Here is a 24,199-nt window from a genome sequence, read left to right as displayed (position 1 = left end):
GTAGTGTGGAAGGGGTGGAGGAGTAACTTTACAGTGGAGAAATCTGAGACACTACCTTAGCCAGGTTATCAAGGTCAACATCAACAGTCAAATCACGTTGACAGCATGTACCCTTGATCTGATGTTATAAAAAAGGCACTTTATCTGGTTGTCCTCCCAATAAACCATAATCCCAGTCTTACCATGAGAAAAGCATTGGACAGATTACATTAGTGAGGTATGCTACAAAACACTTGATCACTGCTCCTCAAAACTGTCAAGGTCAGGGCTTCCCTGGTGGCGCAGTGGTTGAGAGTCCACCTGCTGATGCAGGGGACACGGGTTCGAGCCCTGGCCTGGGAAGATCCCACATTCCAGGGAGCAACTAAGCCCATGTACCACAACTACTGAGCTTGCGCTCTACAGCCCGTGAGCCACAACTACTGAGTCCATGTGCCGCAACTACGGAGACCCACGCACCTACAGCCTGTGCTCCACAATGAGAAAGGCCACTGCAATGAGAGGCCCGCGCACTGCAACGAAGAGTAACCCCCGCTCTCCACAACTAGAGTAAGCCCGCGCGCAGCAATGAACACCCAACACAGCCAAAAATAAATAAATAAAATAAATAAATTTAAAAAAAAACTGTCAAGGTTATCAAAAACAAGAAAAGCCTGAGAAACTACCACAGCCCAGAGGAGCCTAAGGGGGCTTGATAACTAAATGTAATGTGGTGTCCTGGATGGAAGCCTGAAATGGAATTAAGGACACTAGGCAAAAGCCAAGGAAATCTGAATAAAGTACAGACTTTGGTTAATATTATTGTATTAATATTGGCTCATTAATTGTAAAAAAGGTACCACACTAGTGTACGGTGTCAATAATAGAGGAAATTGGGAATGAGATATATAAGAACTCTGTATTATCCCCTTAATTTTTCTGTATATCTAAAACCATTCTAAAATATATATAGTCTATTAGATAAAACAAAAAAAGTAATGATGATTTGATTGTAACATCAGAGTAGTGATACTTTGAGGTATCTATAAAAACTGCCTTAGGAAATTGTCTGTGACATCTGCTGGTGATATAGTCACAGGTACGCCTAATATTATTGTGGTTTGTTGTCTGCATTTAGATTTAAAGGAAATGCTAAATACTAAATTCCAGTTAGAGGTTAGTGAAATTAAAGATATAATATTCCCATCCAGATTCCACATACACTTTGATACATATTAAGAATCCCTTGCTCTTTGGTGAGGTCTAATTTTATGAAAGTGAAACTCAGAGAGATGAGTTAGGTTGTTCCAGCTTTTAAAAAGCCCGCATTCTAGGGTCAAGAATTCTTACTGAGCCTTGTTGAAACTATTTGCTACACTACCTCCTAATTTTGGAACTGCTAAACAGAGAGTTGGGAACTCTTCCTAGATTAAAAGTACCGCCTTGGCCTTGTGCAATTATACTGTTTAGGTTGCTGGACAAATCCAAGGATAAAACTGGCCTGGACCTAGTGATGGGTAATTCCAAAAGCAAGCTGAATGTGAGAAGTTCACTCACAGAGAACCCTAGTGTCAAAGAGCCTCTCTACTTGGGAATGGCTCAACCCTGGTTCAGCTGTAAAGAGAGCACATCCTTGGCCTTTTTTCCCCCTTAAGTCCGGAAACCGATGATCTGGTCAGCTTAGGAGAGGGAGGGAGGGAGGAAGATGAGAGAGAGTGAGAAACCTGTTAATAGCCGGTGCCAATTTAAAGAGAGAAGGAAAGGGCTTATTATATACGTATATGCTAATATTATTCCTAAAGCCAATTCTGATAAATCCTTCGGGAAAGAAAGAGATGCAGCCATCTGTTAATGTGGCTTCAGCTTCTTTGTTTCCAAATGTTACAGCTGTCACCAGACCAGCCATTCCACTTGGGGTGGGGCCAGGGGGTTAGAGGGGGAACATCTGTCCACTAAGGACACCACTAAACAGCAACAAAATCTTGGGGCGACCCCTCTCTCTTTCCTCGAGTGCTTTCGCTAGCCGGTCCTACTTCCCCACTCCTTTGGGAGTTTCCTGTTCCATTACGTAGGCAAGAGGGCGAGAGGTCCCAGCTTTCATAATTGTGAGTGGTTTGGCTGGGTGTGTACGTGCGAGTAACTGTGTGTGTGTGTGTGTGTGTGTGTGCGCGCGTGTGTTGGGGGAAAGTGGAGCTTGCTACAAGGGGCTTAGAAAAACTAGTCGCCAATTTAAAATATTTTCGGAGTGTTTGAATGATATTTTAAAAGCTAATCCCACTCTCAAATTCAGCGAAATGAACAATACAGATAAGGAAGATGAAGAGGGTGGAAAACCCACACAGCGGAATGGAGCTGTCCATGCCGCGGGAGTGACAGGGGAGCGCTCAGAGGAAAGGAGCTCTGCAGAGAAAGTCACTCTGGCTCTTCTCTCTCGGTCCACCAGCCGGCGACGCTTCTTCTGTAAAAGCATTCCTAGAAAATAACCCTACAACCGGGAAGGGTAGCGATCATTGAGCGCAGTTTCCAGGAGCCGGTCCCCGCAGCCGGGAGAGGTCCCTCTCCCCCCGCGGCTGGCGCGGAATGTGGCGATCCGGCCCGGCGCGGGGGATGACTTCATGCGGCCGGAGCTCGGCGGCGGGAGCAGCTGCTGCAGCTGGCAGGTGGGGTGGGGGCCGGCCGAGCTGACCACGCACAGACCCGGCGCGGCGGCACTGCGGCCCCGGGGCAGCCGGCGCCGGGGACATGCGCTGATTCGATCCCTCCGGAGAAGGTAAGCAGCCCGGCTATTATTAGCCTCGGCTACACTGCGCGGTGCTTTCTGCTTGGTTAGTAATGGGTTTTGTAATACAGAGGGAAGACGGGGAATATCCCTGCCGCCTTCTGCAATGGGAAAAGGAGCAACAACTGGAATTGAAATGTTAATCAGCCAAGTGCTCGAGATTATTGGAGGAGCGGTGTTACTGGGCAAACAAAGAAGGCGGTCAGCCTCTGTAATCTTAAAATAATCAACCATTGCTATGCCACACTCGCTTAGATATTGAAGAGGATTCAGAATGTAAGATAATTTGAGTTGCACTTCTACGTTGCTACCTTCAACCTTCGCTTGGTTAATTTCTGGTTTGCGAGCAGCAGGTTCTTGTCAGCAGCCTGGAGAAGTAATCGGAAATCTTCCCTCTCCTTTTGCCTTCCTCAGTCTTCTCCCTTTCCAGTTAGAATGGGTCTGCACGTTTCAACGTCAAACACCCACTTCAATACTGAACCTTTAGAAAGAATCTCAAATTAGAGGAGAAACTTACCTCCTGGAGTTCAGCAGCACTTGTCCCCACTTCTCCCTTCATTTACCATCTTCTCTTGTCAATCATTTCATTGATTTCTCCCCCCACCCCGGGGATGCTGTGCCCATTAACAAGCCAGCTCTTGTCAGCTCCTGTCCACCACCTCTGTTCCGTGACTGATTTTTCAAGGACCCAGAAAGGGCATTACCTTATATCACGTTTGGACTATTATCTATGTCCTTCCCCCAAATGCATGGCATGAAAAATCCTTTAAGCCCAGTACCAACATGGTTTCCGATAACTCCCTTCATTGTAGTCACTGCAGCTACCAGATGGGTTTGGAGGACAGCAGAATCTGTTGGGGTGTGAGAAAGAGGGCTATACCTACATATTTTGCTCCATGTGCATAAGAATAGGTGGAAGTAGAAATGCGAATGTCAGTCTATCTCGTTTTTCTTGAAGCTTTTTTAGTCCAGCTAGGTTGTGAGACTCCTAGCTGGGTAGGGTATGGGGCAAGTCCTCCTGCAAAAGCAAGCAGTGTGTTTGTCCTAGGATTCCCCCAATAACCTCAAAAGAGTTTCCAGAGAGGCTTTTCCCATAGACAGTCAGAAAGTCAGGGGAGGTGGCCAAGGTAAACCTCAGGTTATTTGGGCATCCTCAAGTTAGTCTCCCCTTTTAGGGGTTCTGACCTAGGATTTCCCCACAAATGCCTTGCTGCTGAGTTCAAGTGCCCATTCTTGTTGCCCATCTAGGTGTGTACAATTGAATGATATTCTGTGAAATGGTGAAGATTGCTATGGTGGGGATTGCAAATGTGCCACTTCACCAACAGAGAACAGTTGCAATAAGCCAGACTGTGTGGTGTCTGTGTGCCAATATTCCATTTAAAAAGAGATTTGTTATCTTTAAATCTGAAATTAAAGAGACAGTTTGACTCAAAAGGCCATGGGTTTTATTTTAACAAATCAAAATAGGAAATCAATGAAAAAGAGGGCCAGGGTTTATAGCTAACCTTCTCACCTTCTTTTTTAAATATTGCTTTTAGAACAAGATACTGGTTCTGAAAAATCATGTTACTTCTATTATATATCATTATTGTTTTTCTGATTACAAATTCTCTATTTATAAATACACTTTGGAAAGATTTGAGTTGGTTTCTTTGTCTCTATCTTCAGTATATGAGGCAGAAGGAGTGGAGGGGGGTGGGCAAATCCCTCTCCAAATGGCCCACTCAAAGAACTGTTCCCCGGACCATGCAAACCTCTGGACCAAGATTTTTTTGGCTTGCTGTTATTATTATCTTTAAATGTGGTTTGGGTTTGAAATATTAAATTTTCAGTGTTGTAAAATTTTGACTCAGGCACACCAACTAGAAGAGAGAACAAAGAACAAGAATAGCAAAACTATTTTCCACCTTTCTTACCTAATTGTAAAATATTTAATTATATGAATAATTATTCTGAATAAGAAGTGAAAAACATATTAAAATAATAATTCATTTTTAAGAAAGTAGCCCAAGGTTTATGAAATACAGGTTAGTGCAATTGATCTTAAGTACAGTAAAAATTTCTGTAATTTTAAAAGGTGTTTTTATGTTGAATATTAGTACATGAAAATATGCTAATGATGGTTAGAAATTGAAATGTCTGTTACTTGGTTTCTGAAGAAACGGAATTCTTTGGCAAGAAATGGGTCAGGATTAGGGGACTGGAGCCGCCAAAGCTGGCATCATACCTGCCAGTGATTTTATAGGTGAGATGAATGCATTAAGTTATGTATTAGGGTTGGAGAAACCTTCTGGGGAAGAAAGAAAACAAGATAGAAAATATAATTTGTTATTTTAGTGCAACTAAGATAATTAAATTTAAGGTATTTCTGAATTTGGACTTCGTTTTATTTAAACAATTTCTGAGGAAAGTTTCTAAATTCAAAGCCCTAGGTAGAAATAGTTGTATGATTTCCTAACTGAAACTGATTTTTGACTGTATTTCCTTTTTTAAAAACGTTTCCCAGAGAAAGGAAAAATTAATTGCCCCGTGTTAAGGAGGAGTAATACCAAATAGAAGGATGTACGCTATTAGATGCTAAATGAACTGTAGGAACTATTTTGTAGATTTGACAAAATAGAATTGAAATCTATCTGTTGCTTTCCAATCACGTAAAAAAAAAAACATTTAGTCTGGTGGGTGGACAGTGTTATCAGTCATTTAAGACTTGAGTACCGATTTAGGATTCAAAGTTGCCCTCTCCTTACAAAAGGCATTTTCTGGTGCTGCATTACTGCCATTAGCTACAATTGAAACAGACTTATCCTGAGATTTTGAAAAACAGAAAAAGAAATAGTAGGATTAATAAGGTTTTGCCTCCACTGAGAATGGGTAGAAAAAGTGCTGTTTTGAAAGTTATCAATGGCCTCTTAATTGCCAGATTTCTGCGCTGTTTCAACCTGTTCTTTCGGTCTTTATTTTTAAGTTCTCTTCTAAGTTCTTTTTTTAAAATTTTACTGCTTAGTGTTTTATTCACTAAAATAGCATTTTTAATTGAAGTATAGTTGATGTGTAATATTATATAAGTTACAGGTGTAAAATATAGTGACACAATTTTTAAAGGTTATAGTCATATATTCCATTTATAGTTATTATAAAATATTGGCTATATTTTCTGTGCTATGCAATATATCCTTATAGCTCATTTTATAATAATAGTTTGTACCTCCTAATCTCCTATCCCCATATTTTTCTTTTTTTTAAATTAAATACTTGTGTTCAAAAGTACTATTAATAAATAATATATAAAGAGATATCTCTTTATCTAGTTTCTCACTAATCCCCTTAAATTGCCTCATGACCAGCCTAGAACAAGTGATATTTATTTGTAGTTTGTGCCTCATGATATCACGACTATATGTCTTCATTTGTTCCTTTCACTCACCCTGCTACACGTTGAAACCTTGCTCACATCATACACTGCCTCTTCCATGAACCCTTCCCCATACCCACCTTCTTTCTCATTTCAGATGTGTTTCTCCCTTGTCTAAATTCCTATGGCACTTTCTGTTTTGGTCTGTCCTTTAGTTTGAACATGATTTGCTGTTCTAAAATAACCCTAGAGAGCAGAGTCTTTGACTAACAACTTTTTATTACCTGCAACTCATAATACAGTGCCTAGCTATGTATATGCAAAGTAGATGTTCAGCAATTTGATTTTAGTGAAGAAATTAGCTATTATTTTCCAGGGGTGTATACCCACCTACTCTAATATCCAAGTTAGGCTCTAAATAATGTGTGCAAGTACATTTTAGTTTAAAATCCCTATATAATAATATAGTGAAAGTACATTCAAACAGTTATATTCAACAGAAGTTATTGTGAGCTTACATGCCCTTAAGTGGATATTGGCTCATCCGCATCAAACAGCATAGTAAGCATTACAAAACAAAACTTTAAAGAAGACATTGTACCAGCTTTCAGTATGCTTTCATTCTACTGAAAATAAGTAAGCAGGGGAAGATGTCTTGCATAAATAAGTACTAGTTTTAAAGCACTCTGCGAGGTACTTTCATCTATGGTATATAATTTCATCCTTCTACTATATGCTAATTTTACACTGAGACTCAGATATCTTACCTAAATGGCAGAGATTCTTTCCACATTAACATGCTGTTCTTTGAAGTGTTAACGAGTGAAGGAAAACTATAAAAACATAATCAGAGTAGTTTAAAATTGTTTTGTGAAAAGGCTTTCCAGTGCTTTTTAAACTTTTGGGTCATAACATCCCCTTTAATAATTCAATAAAGGCTATGCATCCACTCCCCAAGTACATACACAACACACACACATAGAATTTTGCCTGTAATTGCAGGTGATTACGGACCTAATAAAGCCCTCCTTTGCAAATGCTTTAAGGACATCTACACTGGGCACAGTTTTTCTTTTTCCTTGTTCTATGCTTAATATTTATTTTTGTACCTATTAAAATTAAACAAATTGTTATGTTATAGATTGAGATATAAACCTAAGCAGCTTCGTACTTTACAACTTTTCTTTTTGCATTTTTGTATTCTGTCCTTCTCTCTCACACAAACATAGAAATTTATATAAATGAGATCAAATAATACTTTTTTGTGAAGAGAATGCTTAGAATTTATTCTTAATGATTTTTCTATATATCACACGTCAGTGTTAGTTATAGTCATCGTGTTGTACATTATGTCCATAGTATGTATTTATCTTACAATTGGAAGCTTGTACCTTTGACCATCTTCCTCCAATTTCCCCTCCGCTGACCCTCTGTCTCCTGTAACCACAGGTCTGATCTCTTTTTCTATGATTGTTTTCTCTTTTTTTTAGGTTCCACATATAAGTGAGATCATATAGTTTTGTCTTTCTTTCTCTGACTTATTTAACTTAACATAAAGCCTTCAAGGTCCATTTCTGTTGTCTCAAATGGTAGCATTTCTTTGTTTTCTTATAGATGAATAATATTTCAGTGTGTGTGTGTACATACATATGATATGTATATATCTATAAATATATAAAACAACCTCTTTACCCATTTGTCCATCAATGGGCACTTAGGTTGTTTCCATGTCTTGGCTATTATAAATAATGCTGCTATGAACATGGGGGTGCAGATATCTTTTTGAGTTAGTGTTTTCATTTTCTTTGGGTATATTCCCAGAATTGGAGTTGCTAGATATATGTAGTTCTAGTCTTAATCTTTGAGGATCCTCCATACTGTTTTCCATACTGGCTTTACCAATTTACAATCCCACCAACAGCACAAGGGTTCCTTTTTCTCCACTGACTGTTGGAGAACAGGATGACTATTCTAACAGGTGTGAGGTAATATCTCAGTGTGGTTTTAATGTGCATTTCCCTGATGACTAGTGGTATTGAGCATCTTTTCATGTACCTGTTGGCTTTTTGTGTGTCTTCTTTGGAGAAATGTCTATTCAGGTCCTTTGCTCATTTTTTAATTGGGTAATTTTTTTTTTTGCTATTTATTTGTATGAATTTTTAATTTATTTTGGACATTAACCCTTATCAGATATATGGTTTACAAATATTTTTTTCCCATTCTATAGTTTGTCTTTTCAATCACTTTGTTGATTTTTTTTTGGTTTTTGTTTTTCTTTGCTGTGCAGAAGCTTTTTAGTTTGATGTAGTTCCATTTGTTTATTTTTTATTTTGTCGTTTGTGTTTTCAGTGTCATATCCAAAAAGTCATTACCAAACCCATGTAATGAGCTTTATTCCTATGTTTTCTTCTGGCAGTTGCATAGTTTCAGGTCTTACATTTGAGTCTTTAATCCAATTCAAGTTAGTTTTGTGAGTGGTATAAGATATTGGTCCAATTTCATTCTTTTACATGTGAATATCCAATTATCCCAGGGTTCCCTTGTATGTAACTTCTCTCTTTTCTCTTGCTGGTCTTAAAATTCTTTCTTTGTTTTTGACTTTTGACGATTTAATTGCAATGTGTCTCAGTGTAGCCCTATTTGAGTTCAACCTATTTGGGCTTGATTGGGCTTCACGGATCTGGATGTCCATTTCTCATCCTAGGTTTGGGAAGGTTTCATCCATTATTGCTTTAAATATACTTTTTTCCCCTTTCTCTCTCTCTTTTCTTCTTCTGGAATTCCCATAACATGAACATTGTTTAGTTTATTGTGTCCCATAATTTCCATAGGCTTTCTTCACTCTTTTTATTCTTTTCCTTTTTGTTCCTTTCACTGGGTAATTTCTAATGTCCTGTCCTCCAGTTTGCTGATTCTTTCTTCTGCATGGTCGAATCCACCTTTGAAACTTTCTATTGAATTCTTCAGTTCAGTTATTGTATTTTTAAAATCTAGTGTTCCTGTTTTTTTGATGTTGCTATTTCCTTGTCAAACTTCTTGTCTTGTTCATGCATTGTTTTCCTAATTTCACTTAGTTGTCTGTGCTTTCTTGTAGTTCACTAAACTTCCTTAGGAGGATTATTCTGAATTCTTTGACAGTTCACAGATCTTCATTTTTTTAAGGTCAGTTATTGGAGTTTTATGACTTTCCTTTGGTGGTGTCATATTTGCCTAATTTTTGTGATCCTTGATTCCTTACATTGGTATCCGCATATTTGAGTAATTGGGCTCTTCCTCCAGACTTTACTGGGTATTATATTCAGTAGTAGTAGTAGATAGGGCTAGGAATTAGTTTCGTGGCAGAGAATCAGAGCCTGTATAGGACCTGGCTCTGGACAGGACCCAGAGCCTGTATAGTTCATTGTTTGGGAACCCAAATCAGGCCAGAGTGTGCACTTAATTCCCTGGTCAGGTGAGGACACTGGTTTTGCCCTGCAGATGGGGGAGGCCACAGGCTGTGCTGTCTGTTCAAGTGCCACTGTATCTAGGGCTGTTTAATGGCTGTACAGCTTCCCATGCTCTCTGGTTAGGTTCCCCAGTTGGACATGCTGAAGGCTGTATTCAGTGATGAGTAGGGCTATGAATTAGATTTCCTGCCTGGGTGCAGCAGGAGAAGCAGCTCTAAAGCCAGTAAAGCTCTTTGTTGTCTTAACTCAAGCTGATCCACACCCCACGTTCTGTGTCTGAACAAGGCCACTGGCTTTGCTTTGCAGACTATCAGCTCTGCCTACCCTTCTCTAGGCTTGAGCACTGCTGGGCCACACAGTTTCTAGGAGTTGTCACCAATCCTTCTAGTCAGATGGGCCACAGCACATCCACAGCAGATGGGATGAGGCTAGTCCCAGTTCCTTTGCCTGGGTGGGATGAGGACGGGCCACTGCAGGCTACTCTTAATTTCTCAAACAGGCTCCCCAGTTGGGAGGAGCTGGGAGCTACTCTCAGCCTTGGATATGAATTAATCTCCCTGCCTGTGCATGATACAGGATCCCTCCACACCTGGTACTGGCTCTTTTTTGTACCAGAGCCAGTGATGAGCTCTGGCTGCCTGCCTCTTGGCTGGAGCGGCTGGAGCACGACTGGGCCAAATAGCTTCCAGGATTTATTGCCAGTCCTTTTGGTCAGATGGCCAGAAGACACTCTCCACAGTGGGTGGGCTGTGACTCTGCTCTTTCCCTGGGTATGGGTAAACCAGGCTCAAGGGCCAGATGCGTATCAGGTGGATCTGTACCCTGCTGAGTTCCCTGGTCGTAGTGCCCCACCAACCTGGCTCTGTAGATAAGCAAAGATGCCAGTTGTGATCACTACTTGGGCACTGCAAGTATGAATTCCATCTGTCACAATCCATGTGCTGGCTGTTGCATGCCCCTTCCCCCTTCATCACAGTCCAACTTTTAGTGGTCAAACTCTGCAGATTCCCCTGCAATCCCAGTGGAGCAGATTAGAGCAGTGGCTCCCACAAAGCAACCCCAATGCTAGTGGTGGTGCTTGCTGTCCCCCAGTTCTCTTCTCCTACTGGAGGAACCAGAGATTCATGGGAGACCTCACCCATGGTTCTCCCCTGGCCTGGGGTAGGGGCAATGTGATCAATGTGTAGCTCCTTCTCTCACCCTTCTAATGCAGTCTGTCTTGGTCTCTGTGGTGCACGGGGGTGCTTCAGCCTCACCTCCATGTTCTAGGATCCTCTCAAATAGTGTCCTGTTTCCAAATAATTGTTAGTTGTTCCTCCTCGGGGGGGGGCGCGGAGCCAGGAATGACCTTGGTGATGTCACCCCACTCTGGGCTTACTTTGACAATATGTGTGTCCTTTATAGCCCAGACATTTCTGGTACTTGAAATGAGGTTCTCCTTTTATTGTTCTCCCTGCTTTTGGACCTAAAATGGGAGGTCTTCATTAGCACTGGCACAAAGGCTGCTGAGATGACTAGGAAGCAAGTGCCAAGGAGAAGAGTGAATCAAAGAACTTTGATTCATGGAAAAGGAATCCCAGAAGGAGCTCTAAACGTTACACATTCCAAATGATTTATTCAGGGTTTTCCAATCAAAACCATTTTTACAAAAAAGAAACAGTTCTCAGACTTAGAGTACTATACTGCCAAGTATGTAGAAGAACATTGCCAGCAGTTGAGTGGTGTGGTCTACTTTGAAATATATTCAGTTTTCTTAGGATGGACATATGTCTACTTCAAAGTTACTATTTCTTTCTAGTAATGCTGTCTACAGTAATATATTTGCTTTTGCCAAGTTAAGAAAACAATGACATCCCTCCCAGGTTCTAAAACAATTACCAGCATAAAAATACATTAAAATTTTTAGCTGATACTTAAGGAAACCAGTACTAGCTAGCATTCCTACTGATGCTAGTATTCAAAGAGAGGCATGACAAAACCATTAATCTAGAAAAAACCGGGTTGGAAAGATGGAGAGAAAGAACTCAAGGTGACTACTTAAGCTGTTGCTTTCTTTACATGTCCCCAAATATGATAATAACCATATAAGCTCCTAAAATAAGTGCAATTTTATGCAAACTTCATAATACGCCTAGTATGAGGTAAATTTTTACTTTATTTTATAGTATATTTTTAATTTTGGTAAAATGTCCCATAATGTAAAATTTACCATTTTAACCATTTTTAAGTGTATCATTTATTGGTATTAAGTACCTTCACAATGTTGAGCAACCATTACCATTATCCATTTTAAGACCTTTCTTATTATCCCAAACAGAAACTGTACTCACTAAACAATAACCCCTTATTTCTCCCCTCCCCTTAGCCTCTGGTTAACTCTATTCTATTTTCTGGGTTTATAATTTACCTATTCTAACTACCTCATATAAGTGGAATCATACAATATTTGTCCTTTTGTGTCTGGTTTCTTTCACTTAACGTAATGTTTTCAAAGTCCATCCATGTTATAGCATGTATCAGCATTTCATTCCTTTTTAAAGGCATACAATGTATAGTGAGTTTTAGTTGCAAAACACTTTTAGTACATTGTGTTTCTATTATATTAATGATATCTAGCATATATCACTACCATATTACCTTTTGTAGATGCCCAGTAATGTGTACTATGAGTGAGCCATAATTTCAATTCAGCCAAAACCCACTGATAAACATTTATTAAGTTCCAAACAGTTTTATGATTTCAAGAAATGTGGTAATGGACATAGAGGTTCATGTCTTTATGTGCTGGAGCTTTTACTTTTGATGCAAGAATTCTTGAAGTGGCATGGAATGGTATTGTTGGGTCAGAGATTATGCAGAAACATTTATAATTTGAATACATACATTGACTATAAAAACCATAAACTTCTTCAACAGATAGTATTCCTATATTTTATGTAACCATTTATAACTATCTTAAAAATGAATGCAAGTAATATAAGGGAATCTATTTAATGTGATTTGAGCAAGGAAACATTCTCACTTTTTTCATTTCTAGTTCATGGAAGAAAATTCCTATACACAAGTCTTGAAATATTTCAAGTCTCTGGATCACACATTTCATCATTTCAAAAATATTACAGAATACATCACGGATGTCAGTCAAGTCTTGTAACAACAGTGTAGAAAACTAGTAACATTTATAGCTAGTTTTTTTTAAGCTTCAGCAATGGATCATTTCTATCCAGCCTAATCTAAAATTTTAATTAGATTAATTTTTAAAATAAAAAGATTAATTTTTAATCTAAAACTATTTTTAGTTCATATTTATGTACCTGCATTATGGTAAATATTTTATTTTGTTGTTTTTTTTAATCTTAGTTTCTCTTTAGAGTATCTTTTAAAATTTATTTTGAAACAGAATAATTAAAGCCCAAAGATGAGAATGTCTCATTTAAGCTAAACTAAAGAATGTTGGAATAGCTGAAGTATGAACACAATTGGCAAAACTTTTCACTACCCTCCTTAGAAGAAGACTGTTTTGATTTGCATGGTCCAAGAAAGGAGAAACAGATAACTTGCTGGGGATTGCAACCTGCTTTACTTAAGTTAGACATTAACAGGCTAAAAGGGCAAGGATGAAGCAACATGTTTATAACATAGTTTTGAAAAGCTACTTAAAGGTGAAGGGTTGCAATAACACAGACAGACACACCCTAGACCTTTCACAACAATATTTTAAGGTATGCCTTTTCTTTGGTTGATAGGGATGGAGGGACCTATTAATAAACATTTCTCCTATTTACTTTTGTCTTTATTGCTGTCTAATCAAACTCTCATTAAAAAACAGACATAAAACAAATATGCATTCTGACTTTTGCCTGAATAAGCAACAACAAGCTCACATCTTAAACAATGGACTGCGATGGCTATGAGACTGAGGATCCTTGGCCATTGCAACAGTAGCAGCAACACAACCTGCTTTGTTCCTTCTGTTGTATACTGCAGAATCTGAGTAAATAGAGAGAAGTCAATGATACCTTTAGTGCCATTTCTTACACTCCTCTCCATGATCTTTCACACTCAGGTTCTCTGGTAATCTCAATGTAGTGAAAAACAACCAGGATGCTAATACCCTCTATCCATTGACAAAACTTAATGCTTCTGAGACTTGTAGAAATAATGTTGAATCTGAATTGGTGGTACCCAATAGAGTCACTAAGAATAATCCGTCAGACTCACCAAATCCAAATTCAGATTTAAAGGCCATCAAATTTTAAAGATTACGAAGATTTTAAGATTTCAATATTTGTTATATATGGTCATATGTAAAAATTTAGAAAAGTAAAATTATATGTATAGGTTTTTAATTATAAGTTATATTCACTGGAGAATTAATGCATTTTTAAAAGGATTCATTCTGAAAAGATTACATTAGCACTTTTTTTAAACCACTACCCTCAAAAATAAATTGTGACAAATCATTGTTCATCCAAGTTTATCTCTCATCTCAAGGAAGTGAGTTGTTCTTGGGGAAATTGCTTTCATCTAATTTGTGCTTTCCTGCAGTGGATCAAGCTGAAGTGAAATGGGGCTGACATTCTTAACTATTATTACGCGCCCACATTTACCAGAATTACCTAATGATCAGTACCGAAGAGTTTTATAATAAATAAATATGTATGTACTGAGAGTCTCCACTGATAAAAGTTAGTTGAGAAATGGCTGGTGATCCTGTAGAAGAGATATCTAGATTATATTTCTTACATCATCTCCATATTAGAAAGCAATCCAGGATTGCAAAGCAAGACATGAGACAGTAGCATTTGGTGTATTTTATAAATGTTTAGATTTCTAGGGAGCTTATTGGTATCATATATTATGGTAAGCACGCAAATGTAAACTGTTACTTTAAAATAGTAAAATATCAAGAACATAAAAATTTCTGCAACTTAAATGGTCAGTTTGGTATTTGGCTTTATTATAGGCATTTGCAAGATATTAATTAAACAACCAAATGAACCAATACCATTTAATTTTGAAAACTGCCTTCCTAATACAAAAGAATTGGTATTCTATACAAGTTCCTTGTGATTATTTTTGTAGGTGTGATGGGAATGAATTATGGATGGCACTACCCTTTCTTGTCTGAGGTTTTGGTAAGGTGGAAATTAGAGGTGACGGACCTTAAAGTTTGAGCAGTTCAAGACACTCAACCAGTAAGTCAGAAAGAGAAAGACAAATACCGTATGCTAACACATATATATGGAATCTAAGAAAAAAAAAATGTCATGAAGAACCTAGGGGTAAGACGGGAATAAAGACCTATTAGAGAATGGACTTGAGGATATGGGGAGGGGGTAGGGTAAGCCGTGACAAAGTGAGAGAGTGGCATGGACATATATACACTACCAAACGTAAAATAGCTAGTGGGAAGAAGCCGCATAGCACAGGGAGATCAGCTCGGTGCTTTGTGACCAACTAGAGGGGTGGGATAGGGAGGGTGGGAAGGAGGGAGACGCAAGAGGGAAGAGATATGGGAACATATGTATATGTATAACTGATTCACTTTGTTATAAAGCAGAAACTAACACACCGTTTTAAATAAATAATAAATAAATAAATAAATAAAATAAAAAAAGATTTGGCAATTAAAAAAAAAAAAAAAGACACTCACCAAGCACAGTCCATTTACCCAGGACAAGAAAACATATGACATTACTCTTCTTTTTTCAACCACAATGGATTTGAACTTTTAGAAAATTGAAAATGCAAGATACACATTTTATTTATTTTTTAAAGTAATTTATTTATTTCTGGCGGCGTTGGTTCTTTGTTGCTGTGCATGGGCTTTGTCTAGTTGCAGGGAGTGGGGGCTACTCTTCGTTGTGGCGCGCGGGCTTCTCATTGCAGTGGCTTCTCTTTTTGCAGAGCACGGGCTCTAGGGCATGCCGGTTTCAGTTGTTGCGGCACAGGGGCTCAGTAGTTGTGGCTCACGGGCTGTAGAGCGCAGGCTCAGTAGTTGTGGCGCATAGGCTTAGTTGTTTTGCGGCATGTGGGATCTTCCCAAACCAGGGTTCAAACTCGTGTCTCCTGCATTGGCAGGCGGATTCTTAACCACTGCACCACCAGGGAAGCCCAAGATACAGATTTTAATAAGAAAATATTAGTCAACAGTTCTTTTATCTCTATGTCTTTTTCTCTCATTGATTGTGAAGAATACAATCATAGAGAAAGCAAACTCTACATCAGTTGAAAATTTTTTCCACCTGCATGCATGTTATAGTGGATGTGTAACATCTTCACACGGTTTGTGAAATCATTATTTCACCACAAAAGTTAAATATGACACTAAAATGATCTGACACTAATTAGTCCATTGAATAAGGGGAGGAGGATTGGCATCTTGGTCATCGTTTAGAAGAAAAAATAATCATTAACCTGTTAGGCAAAATACTTGTCTTTAAATTATCCCTTAATAAGTATAATAGAAAATTAAATAAAATGGCAGTACAGTGTTATGAAAGGAAAGCAATTGGGTTGATCTCAAAATGAGTGAATATAAAAATCAATGTTTTTTGTTTAGTTTGTTAATAATTTTATTCTTAAAGCTCTCAGGCAGCTAGCTTTTGGTCATTTTTAAGATCAATCAAAAAGTTCTAAACATTATTTTTAAGGTATGCAGATCACTAGGCCCTCCTCCCCTCCTTTCTCTCTTTCTTTTAATTTTTAAATTTATTTTGGGGAGTTTTGGCTACCATTTATGTTCTAATCATGTTTTTCAGGAAGTGAATTTGAACTTTGAACCTCACCTAGTTTGAATCCTACCTCTATTGTTTTCTATCTCTATGACTTAGGGTAAGTTACTTAACCACTGTGAATTGTTTCTGGATATTTAAAACAGGAAAATCACAGGGTTGTTGCGAAGATGAAAGACGATAACATAAAAGGGAACTTACTGCAGTGTTTGAGACCTAGTAAGGGTTAGTAAATATTTCCAATTTTTATCTTTCTAATTCTCGTGAGCAGTTTACAATGAGATCTCATTACCACAGATTTTCCCTAAAATTATGAACCTTTTCCTACCCCTCTCCATTTTAAACCAAACCTTGAAATGACTGAACCTCATAGGAAGACGTCTCAATGCAGATAATCCCAGTAGCAGGAGAGGTTGAAGCTACCACAATGCAAAGTTGTCAGGCTCCGATCTGGCAGTAGCTGTGGGAATTAGTCTTAGGTTCTATTTTTAACTCTGCAAGGAGTTGATTGGATGACCTGGGAAAACTCAGTTGGCATCTTATTTTCTTTCTGAATTGTACCATTTGTCTAATCACTCTTTTCACTGACTCATTATCAGAAACGATATCAAGGTTGTTGAATAAGGGTGTTGATTTCAGAAGTAATGTTATAGAAAATGGGAATTGTTCCCTTTCTTAAAAGCAGTAGTTGACAATTTTATTTTATTTTTTTCTGATACAGTGTTGAAGTTCCTGGGAGAGGGCAACTTTAATTTATAAAGAGTTGTTAACATTCACTTCCTCTAACAAAAGCCTTTAAAGGTAATACTACTAATTATCTGCCTTGTACCCCAATCTTTTTTTTTTTAATATGTAACTGTTGAAGTTTTTTAATGTTAATCAATATCATTAAGTTGTCCAAAAAGGAAAATTAATCTGTTACTCCATTGTACATCATACACAAAGGAATCTTCTTGGTATATATCTTTCTATTTTACTGAATCTCAATGAATTTAGAGAGTACATGTAAGAATTTTAATATTCAGAGTCTTATTCATAAATGTGCACTACTGAGTAGATACAATCACTAGCAACACCTTTAAACTGAAATCAAAAATAGAGCCTCAATTAACGTGAAAACTTTAGTACCAGAAACACCTGCCTATAAAAACTGCACTGTTAGTACACAGACGAGCTTTAGTATGATCACAATTTTGTTGGGCTTAAAAAGCACATAATTTTACATTTTTTTCTTATTTGACTTTTTATCATTATGTGGACAATTTAGGTCTAAGGAAACAAGTACAAAAACTGCCTAAAGCCTTCCATTTAATATGTAAGCCATAGTTGTCCACAAGAGAGAATTTTGTGGTGATCAACAACTCTAGCCAAATCGGCAATGATTTATTTCAGTTGGTAGAGTCTAATCATGTGTACCTAACTATGCACTTTTCAGTAAAAAGTGTAAAACATTTTTAGTGGTAAGTTTGTCCTGAATTTCCAAATCAATATTTTTAATCCCTGTTTGAATACTGAATTCATTAGCTATTCACCAAAGGCTTGAGGCATAGATTTTGGGCATAATCCGCTTCTAAGATGAGACGTAGCAAACAGTCTAAATTCCTGTTTTAAATATACATGTGCATACACGTATACACATATATTGTACAAACATTTATATACAGACATTCCCCGAATTACAATGGTTCGACTTACCGATTTTTCAACTTTACCATGGTGCAAATGTGATACTCGTTTAGTAGAAACTATAGTTTGAATTTTTTCAAAGTATACTTCGAATTTAGAGTAGAAACTATACTTTTCCCAGACTACTGATATGCAGCATGATGCTTTCTTGTGATGCTGGGCAACAGCAGCAAGCCACGCCTCCCACTCAGCGACTGGATCACAACTGACACGTTTAACAACCGTTCTGGTTTTCACTTTCTGTACAGTATTCAATAAAACAAATGAGATAGTCAACAGATTATTATAAAATAGGCTTTGTGTTAGATGATTTTGCCCAACTTTAGGCTAATGTGAGTGTTCTGAGCACCTTTAATGTAGACTAGGCTAAACTATGATGGTTGGTAGATTGGGTGTAGTATAAGCATTTACACTTTCTGATATTTTCAATTGATGATGGGTTTATCAGGATGCAATGCCATAGTAAGTTAAGGAAGATCTGTATTTTATATGTATTATATAGATTAATTATATTTAGTCAATTATGTGTGTAAATATATACATGCATATATATGCATGTATATATGTCTGTTTTCATGAACATTTGCCTTCTATTTCAAATATTTGATTATATTTATTTATTTTTTATTTGATTATATTTAAAATAAACAGACAAGTTCTTGGAGAAGCATTTGAAGAATCTTTGTTTCCAGAGTCAAGTTTCGCAAAGAAAACTTATTTTTTCACTAGCTGTTTATTTTTCGATAGTTATTTTTTTTTTTTAATTTCAAAGTGATTCTTTAATATATGAATACGAATATGTATTTACTTCAGGTGCTATATATGTTATTTATACATATGTGTATTTATATATATTTAAATGTTTTTAAACCTGATCTTATTGGGTTATAACTACTATCCAATTATGTGAGAATAGTGATATTGTTGCTTTTCAGCTTGGAACATGCTTCTGTTTCATTTGATTATATTTTATCCATTAGGTGCTCTGGCCTTCCATTAGCTCTTTTGCTTTGAGGAATACATTTTATAATGCATTAGAAATAGTCTTCTATTTTTCATGCCATAATTTTCCAGTGTCTCACAAAATCCTAATTTGGAATGTTCTGACTTGAACAGTATTTCAGAATAGAGACTTGTCCCTTTTGGAATCATCAGATCTGTTGGTTAGGTACAGTATTTCTTATTTTTTCTGTTGGAGAAAGGGAGGAAGGAAACTGCACTATGGAACTTTCCAGTTTTGTTTTGTTTTGTTTTGTTTTTTTCCTTACATTTATACCAAAAAAATGCACTCTTTTAGTAAAACTAGAAACATGAGAGTGGCAGTTACATAGTTCCAAATTAGGACAACCTAATATACTGTAATTTTTTCAAGTAAGAGAATAACCCAGGTAGTATACTATTAACTAGATTTTTTCAAATAACCATTTGTTTATTAATAATTCTATTATTTTTCCATTCTTAGTTTCATTTTTTTTTTTTTTTTTGCGGTACGCGGGCCTCTCACTGCTGTGGCCTCTCACGTTGCGGAGCACAGGCTCCGGACGAGCAGGCTCAGCGGCCATGGCTCACGGGCCCAGCCGCTCCATGCCATGTGGGATCGTCCTGGACCGGGGCATGAACCCGTATCCCCTGCATCGGCAGGCGGACTCTCAACCACTGCGCCACCAGAGAAGCCCAGTTTCATAACATTTTTACACAAAGGTTTATATTAACAAATGGCATCAGTTGTATTGTTGGTTTTCTCCTGTGTTCTGAGTAGTTCTATAATTTAAAAATGCTTAAAGCCCAGACTTCTCAACTAGAAAACATAAGCACAGTAAAAGCAGTGTTTTTAAAATTAATTCTGGAATATATTTCTCTTGAGGGTAAAGACATATAAGATTACAGATGTGTATGTTTGGATGCTTTATAAATAAAAGTAATATGATTAATCATGTATTAATTTATACTACCAGAAATTCCCTCTAAATCCTTTCTAGGACACAAATATTTATGACATTTCTATATTCTCATTTTATTATTTTAATGAAATATTATACAGGTAGTATTTCATAAAAACACTGCATCAATTGTAATACTAGTTTAGGAATTTTAATTTGGTATGTAAACATACTAACTTCTGTTGAAATTGCTATAGCTTAGGGTCAAAATTAATTTGAAGGTTATTAGTGTTATTATTCTGGTTTTTATTAGCTGCCGTCTCAAATTAATTATAAAGACAAAAATGTCCCTGGCTTAGAGTTTCTGCACTATTAATGACATACTGAGATGTCTATTGGGTATCAGTAAATGATATATTTTAGAGCATAACTTATGAAATGACTTGCCGGTTGGCAGACCACCTTTGACAATAAAATATATTTGATAGTCTACCTTTGCAAATTCATTGTACCACACAAATTTGATCTTGGTAATTGACATATGACTATTAAGCTTCAATCATTCTCGGTAATATTCCTATTACCAATTATTAACAGAATAAAGGGGAGATAACAATTCTATAGTATTTATTCAGATTTTTATTTAAAGTCAAGTATAATCTATATTTCTATAGTGCTTTTTTTATCTAACACCTCACTTAAGTAGAAGGAAGTGTTCTAGAGGTTTGTTATCAGTTTTTAAATGAAGTAATCTTTAACTATCTTTTATTTAAAAATACTAAAAAAAAGTTTCATGGTCTTTAATTAAATATAAATATTGGAATTATCTATGAAACTTTTGAAATGGTCAATCACATAAAAACATAGGGATATCGTTTAAAGCAGGGGTCCACAACCCCCTGGCTGTGTTAGGAACCGGGTCGCACAGCAGGAGGTGGGCGGCCGGTGAGCCAGCGAAGTTTCATCTGCTGCTCCCCATGGCTCGCCATCGCTGCATTACAGCCTGAACCAACTATCCTCCCCCACCCACTCTGTTGGTGGAAAAATTGTCTTCCACGAAACCGGTCCCTAGTTCCAAAACAGTTGGGGATCACTGCTTTAAAGCATATGAATTTCTAATATATTTATTTAGGATATATATGCTGAACTTTTTTTTACATAATAGCTCATAGGTAACCTTCACTATTAAGTATTTTATGATGCTTAGAATCAGAAACAATACAGAAACTAACAAATTAAAATTGTTTTTTGTAAAATGTCAAGTGAGAAGAGAAGAATGTTAAATAATAAATACAGCATATTCACAACTTGGTTTTGAATATCACACATATAGAGAAAAAAGAACCAAAGAAAATTTAAAAAATATTTATCAATGGTTAACTCAAGAAATAAGAGAGTCAGGGTGACCTTTACTTCCTCCTGTTCTAATTCTGTATTTCCAAATTCATTGCAATATGTATGTATTACTTTTAGAACTGTTTAAGAAGAAATGTGCCAGTTCGAATAATTATTTTTTAACATCTAAACATTGCCGAGTGTTGTTAAAATGTTTAGTTTTTATGTAGCTTTCTGGAAGATCTAGCTGGCCATAAAAAACTGAATATATTAGAGGAGGGGGAGTTTCCCCTCATCTTGAAATAATAATGATAAATAATATTTTTAAAGCATTAAATAATTTTCCAAGCTATTTTGTATACATTTTCTCCTCAGACCATCCTAACTCTCTAGAGTTGGTAGAAAAAGGATTATACTCATTTTACCCAGGGTGGGGGTTGGAGGGTGGGAATTGAAATTCATGAAGTTTAGCAAATTGCCCATTTAAGCCGTGCACAGTTATTAAGTGGGCAGGGCCAGAATTCTAACCTGTTTCATGCCATGGCCAATCTAGTGCTTTCCTCTATCCTGTAGGAACTGGACATATTTAAGAGGTAAGCACAAAAATGGAAATAGGTCTGAATCTTGCTCTAGTTACAAATTTTCCTATAGACCTCACTGGAGCCTGAACCAGGAAAATCTATATGAATTTCTTTCTTCAACCCAAAGAAATGGCCATGTTAAATAATTCCTAGGTTTAATTAAAAAAAAAATCTATACTGTCTGTTTTTTCACCATATTCCAGTTTGTGTATCTTGTGTCTATCAACTTCTCCAAAGAACCATGCTTCTTACCTAAAGGATTGCATTGCTTAATAAACAAACATTGACAATTCTGATGCTAACCTGAATTAAATAATATACCAATCATTTATGAGATCCGCCTTAGTATTTTTACGCTTCTGAAATATCATCTCTATAACCTGCTTTTTAAAATAGTCTGACACCTACTGAGTACTCTTTCACTTCCTACAAGAAATCAAGAAAAATAAAGCGTTTGTGTTTTTAATTTTAGTGAAGGTTTCTTGATTTAAGAATTAGTCATTTAGTGTCATTTGAATTTCAAGTGTGCCTCAAATACTTGAGGCTCTTTCTGTATGACTTCTCCAGAGTTTCCACATATATATCATCAAAGTACTTTCACTTGGGATTAGTAAAAGAAAAGGTTTATTTACTACTATTTCTCAGTTTTCTTCATTTCAAATATTCAGTGCCTTGTCAAAAATAATATTATAGTCTTATACTGTTCATTGATAACAGATAATACCAAGAAATTGTGATTCTGGTTTTCAGTTAAAAAAACAAAATGAGAAACTAAAGAAATAATTACTATAACAATTTTTTTCTTCATTTAGCTAATCAGATATTCACATCAGTGAGTGTTAGATTTTGAGACTATGAATCCCAATGCTAAATGTTTTATATATTCAGAGAAGTGAAAAATAATAATTATTATGCTTCCTCTGTGCTAAATACTGTTTTAAAACCAATTGGAATCCGCCCTCACAACAATCCTAAGATGTAGGTACTCTTTTCACCTATTTTACAGCCGGACAAACTGAGGCACAGAATGATTAAATTATTCATGGTCACACAGCTAGTAAGGCGCAGATACGGTATTTAAAATCCAGTCTGTTTTTGTGAGAGTCCACATTCCCAACCCCTGTAATGAAAGCCTGTGACCCCTACTATTTGCTATATACCCATTGACTTGCTTTGTGGAAAGAAAGGGAGTGAGGGAAGAGGAGGGAAACGGAGGGAGGGAAAGAGGAAAAGAAGGCGGAATGGAGGGAGGCAGGAGAATTGTCAAAATTCTGCCAGCTTGTTGCTACTGTGTGTTATGTCTTATAATAAGGTTGAAATGAAGGACTTGTAGAGATTTACATAGAATAAATAATTTTAAATTTCCTTAAGGGAAGTCTCTGGTAATATTATCAGATGGAGACAGCAAGTGAATTTCTGTTTAATTCTGTTCATAATTAAAATGCTATAGCAGGCTCATATTTGGAACAAACACAGTTCTGGTAATTCTCATAGTAATAATTCTACATTTTCTTAAATTTGTTATCATTTTTTCACCCTCAACACTCTCAGCTTATTTAATTTTAGTACCTATTCTTTTTCAAAAGTCCATAGATTTTAGTTAGGCTTAAATCATAGGAAAATTGAAGAAAATTTAGAGCCTGTAACAGAAGGAAACCACCCTCTTCCCACCCCGAGCCCAGCTCTGTCCATTTCTATCAGAGCTACTCCACCAAGAAAGGAGGAATTATTCTGACTGGTCAGATTCATGACACATTCTATTACATAGGGTGACTGTGTTTGTTTAGAGGTACACAGCAACAGTTCCACATTTCTTCTTGTCCGTTGCCTGGTCCTGTGAAAGCAGGTAAGTGGAGTGAAGATCCTCAAAACCTAGACCTCAGTCTCTTGTTTCTGCTCCATTCCATTCACCAGGGTGAGCTTAATCCAGCAGAAGAGTGAGCTCTTCTGTGTTTCACTGGATGTTTCCATACAGATGAGTCAAGTTCCATTTTGAGCCTGGAAAATCTTGCATGCTCTCTCATCAACTTCATCCTTTTCTGAGTATGTACTCAGAAAATGGTAACATGCCCCCAGTAAGCCTTTACCACAGCTCTGACTCAGGGTTATTAGGAAGTAATTCCAAATCTCAGACATGTTCTGTATTTTAATCAACAGATAATTTGTACTTTTAGTTAACATTTACTCTCGATTATTCACGTGTTCTTATGCAGTTGGAACCTATTTCTGTCTTCATGTGCTTAAAGCTAGGATGAGTACGGATTTTAATCAAGATAATTTAGAAATTTTATTAAGTGTTTCCTATGTGGCAGGCACTGTTCTAGGTACTGGTGATAGAGTGTTAAACAGAATGGTTACAATCCACACTCTAAGAAAGGGTACTTAACATTAAAATTCAAATAGGAAAGATGTACAGAAATC

At 36.9% G+C, this 24,199-nt stretch overlaps 1 protein-coding gene across 2 annotated transcripts in view; it reads left to right on the top strand.

Annotated features, from left to right (window-relative positions):
* Positions 1–2,638: 2,638 nt before the first annotated feature.
* The window catches only part of PKIA (cAMP-dependent protein kinase inhibitor alpha), a 94,847-nt gene continuing 73,286 nt past the window's right edge, over positions 2,639–24,199 (top strand). Inside the window, exon 1 of one of the 2 annotated variants that reach the window (XM_082675179.1) lies at positions 2,639–2,749. The gene's annotated coding sequence lies outside the window, so the exon portion shown is untranslated. The remainder of the gene's footprint in view (positions 2,750–24,199) is intronic. The other variant, XM_082675181.1, reaches the window with a different exon arrangement.

Source organism: Grampus griseus (genome assembly GCF_964374135.1).
Source record: "Grampus griseus genome assembly, chromosome: 17".
Classification (NCBI taxonomy): Eukaryota; Metazoa; Chordata; class Mammalia; order Artiodactyla; family Delphinidae; genus Grampus; species Grampus griseus.
Note: the sequence above shows the minus strand (reverse complement) of the source record. Positions and strands in the feature narration are given on the sequence as shown.